This window comes from Aotus nancymaae, unplaced genomic scaffold (genome assembly GCF_030222135.1).
Source record: "Aotus nancymaae isolate 86718 unplaced genomic scaffold, 86718_ANA_hifiasm-v0.15.2.pri h1tg000004l, whole genome shotgun sequence".
Classification (NCBI taxonomy): Eukaryota; Metazoa; Chordata; class Mammalia; order Primates; family Aotidae; genus Aotus; species Aotus nancymaae.
Genome location: NW_026988415.1, coordinates 9,270,840 through 9,274,418, shown reverse-complemented (window position 1 = coordinate 9,274,418; position 3,579 = coordinate 9,270,840). Strand labels below are relative to the sequence as shown.

At 43.2% G+C, this 3,579-nt stretch overlaps 1 pseudogene; it reads right to left on the bottom strand.

The window, feature by feature from the left end:
* Positions 1-205: 205 nt before the first annotated feature.
* LOC105729235 (transmembrane emp24 domain-containing protein 10-like) lies at positions 206-859 on the bottom strand (annotated as a pseudogene).
* Between the last annotated feature and the right edge of the window lie 2,720 nt (positions 860-3,579).

The window sequence follows — 3,579 nt, the reverse complement described above, 5'->3', positions numbered from 1 at the left end:
CCTACCTTAAAAAGAAGTCCCTCATTGACTTGTTGGGTGTAGCTGGTACCCCCTGTCCTCCCACACCAAAAGAGATCATTTCCGGCAAGAAAGCTCCAACGTGCCTTGATGGTGCTGTCGGTAGGATGCCTTAGGCCAGACACGTCCCAGCGATGTTCTGCTGGCTGAGGTACAAGGTGGGAGAAAAACATGCCTCATTCATTCACTACTCGATCAACTTCTTGGACTTGAAGCATCGCTGGTAGCAGACCTGCCAGGTGGCTAGTCAAATGAGGCAGAACATTGAAAAGATGTTGAAGTATAGGACCCCAGTGTTTGTTGACTCATTGATATCACGCATCTCCTCTTCTCTCTTCTTCATGTAGGCAAATCATTAACAATAGATTCTGAAAGGTCTTCTAGGCATCACAGCTCTACCTCTAATGGTTTGAGCTTCTCAACTTTTGCAATCTCTTCCTAATTTTTCGCCTCCACTCCACGCTTCATGTCTAGGATCATGAGTTGGTCAGGTATCTGTCCTGTTCCCTTGCTCTCAAAACACACTTCAAATTTGTCATAACCTTCAGTGGTAAAGGCAGATTTCCCCTTGGTTGCATCCTCTTTGGAGTAGAAAATATGGCCAGCAGATTCTGTGATCTTGAGGTGGCTGCGCAGGCCACCAGCAACCCCCGACTGGTCGGAGATCTCGTATGTGCCTGTCACTAGCAGGTCCTTGTGGATCTCCTCACGGAGGCACTTGCAAGAGTTAATGGGCAGATGGAAGGAGATGGCGAGGACCAAGCTGGGGCTGAGCAGGAATAAAAGCAGCAACGCCAACAGACGGGCCACGCTGGGCTGGTGGGTCAGACAAACCAGACATGGTGCTGGAGACTTGCTCACCACCCCAGGCCTCTACGGCGCTGGAACTGGAGGATTACTAAATTCTTTAATCATGCCTTAGGGAAGGAAAATGGAAAGGGAGTGAAATGCACATACATTTCTCTGTTGATTCAGAAAAGGCCTGTAGGGTAGATTCAGAAAGGTACCTGCAGCTGATGATGGAGCGTTGGAGACATTTCCAGTCTATTATACTGGTGAAAGGCATGCCCTAAAAGAAGTGGGGGAAAGTATTTTGTGGCTAAACTTACTTTCTTCAAGTGCTTGGGATTTGTGGCAATGTGTCATCCACTCCACTGTACACGTGTGCAGCCTGAGCAGGGCTGTGGGATAGAGAAGGAGAGAGGCTGTTTTCATTCCCAAGCCCATGTTTTACCCTTTTCCAGTTACGGCCTCTCATTAATTGTTTTCATTTTTTATCTTCCACCTGTTCACAGAAGATGTGGCGTTGGGAATTTTTGATAAAATTTCGAAATGATCCTGAAATTGTGTGATGTCTAGGGTCACCTCTTGAAGCTAAGAGGAAAAACCATCTGTCTTCTGGGGAATTCCCAAGAATTGATTTATCTTAATGAGATGTGGATAGGTGTGTTGCTCGCATCTGACCCTGTTCACTCCTCTGGGATGAACATTGAATAAGTAAGATAGAGAATAATTAAGAAGACTCTAATGTTCCCATTGGAGTTCAAAAACAAGGACATTCTTCTACTCTTGTGACTTGGACTGTCCCATCTATTAACTAACCCTGTACTGTATTTCACATTTAAGGAGATAAGAATCCAAACCTTTGGGCTCTGAGAGGATTGCTTGAGCCCAGGAATTTGAGACCAGCCTTGGCAACATAGTGAGACCCTGTCTCAAAATAAATAAATAAAAAGGAATTGTACCAAACTTGCAATTACTTGTATATCATTCATTTAACAAATATTGAGTGCCTACTATGTACTAGGCATGTTCCCAGGGATTGAGGGTGCAATAGTGAACAAAACAGTAAAAATAGTACTCCTGGCTGGGCATGGTGGCTCATGCCTATAATCCCAGAACTTTGGGAGGCTGAGGCGGGCAGATACGAGGTCAGGAGTTCGAGACCAGCCTGGCCAACATAGTGAAACCCTGTCTTTATTAAAAATAGAAAGATTAGCCAGCTATGGTGGCGCACGCCCGTATTCCCAACTATTTGGGAGGCTGAGGCAGGAGAATCACTTGAACTCTGGAGGCAGAGGTCGTAGTGAGCCAAGACTGTGCCGCTGCACTCCAGCCTGGGCAACAGAGCAAGACTCTGTCTCAAAAAAAAAAATAAATAAACTACTCCTTGTAGAGCTTACATTGTCATTGAGCAGAAATAGGCAATAAATATTAGCTAAAATAAATTTGTGAAATACATGTGGATCCCCCCTCATACTGTCCTGAGGGTACAAAGAGATACTGAATAGGTAGGAACTTAGACTAATTCTGGAACTTGCCTTCACTTCCTAGGCTGATGAAACTCCTAGATTCCCCTCCCCAACTGGGTACTTTTGGTTCCTTAACAGATCACCAGTATTGACTTTTAAACTTCTTGGTACAGTCTCTTGCTGTGAACATCGTGAGTTACATGGGCGAGTGCCTTACCACTTGGGAAAGCTGTATTACATTACTGCCACCACCACTGTGACTTTTTTTTTTTTGCCTGCACTCAAGGCTGATTATTCACTCCAGTACAGGACTTCCCTGCCCTCTTCCTATTTTCTCGTGGTAGCTTCTGACTTTGTCCCATCTAACCAGATTTCTGCTTTTCCTTGCACCCCAGATTCAGTCTTCATTTGTCTGTGAAATACTATGGCTAGTGTCCAAATCATGCTCTTTATAATTACCAGTAGATATCAGTTAACTTTTGTTGGTTGATTCTTTTAAAATTATTCACTGTATTTTCTAATAATAAAAATAATACATATTCACTTAATAGAACTTGGAGAATGCAGACAAATGGAAAACAATCGGTAATAATATTAATACCCAGAGATACCTAACTGGCACCAGGGCCATTTCCAGGGCCTATGCAGTTTCTCAGGGCACAGTATCTAGAAGGACTCTGCCCTTGGTTTTATGTTCAGCTACTGCCATCACGACATTCTTAATAATTTTTGAACAAAGATCCACACATTTTCATTTTTTACTCTGCTCTATGAAGGATGTAGCTAGTCCTGCCTACTTTTAACATTATTGTTGTATTCCTTCTGTTTTTTTGTGTTGATTTATAAAATAATTGTAATTATAGGGTTTGCATATTTTCTTTTCTTTCTTTCTTTTTTTTTTTTTGAGACGAAGTTTTGCTCTTGTTGCCCAGGCTGGAGTGTAATGGTGCGATCTCGGCTCACTGCAACCTCCACCTCCCAGGTTCAAGTGATTCTCCTGCCTCAGCCTCCTGAGTAGCTGGGATTACAGTCACTTGCCACCACACCCGGCTAATTTTGTATTTTTAGTAGAGACAGGGTTTCTCGATGTTGGTCAGGCTGGTCTCGAACTCCCGACCTCAGATGATCTATTGGCCTCAACCTCCCAAAGTGCTGGGTTTATAGGAGTGAGCCACCATGCCCAGCCGGGTTTGCATATTTTCAAATCCTGTTTCTTTCACTGAACATTACAAAATGTGAATGTTCCTATTTCATTAGATATTATTTGAAAGTATTTTTAGTTGATGAGTGATATTCAGTCTATTTAATC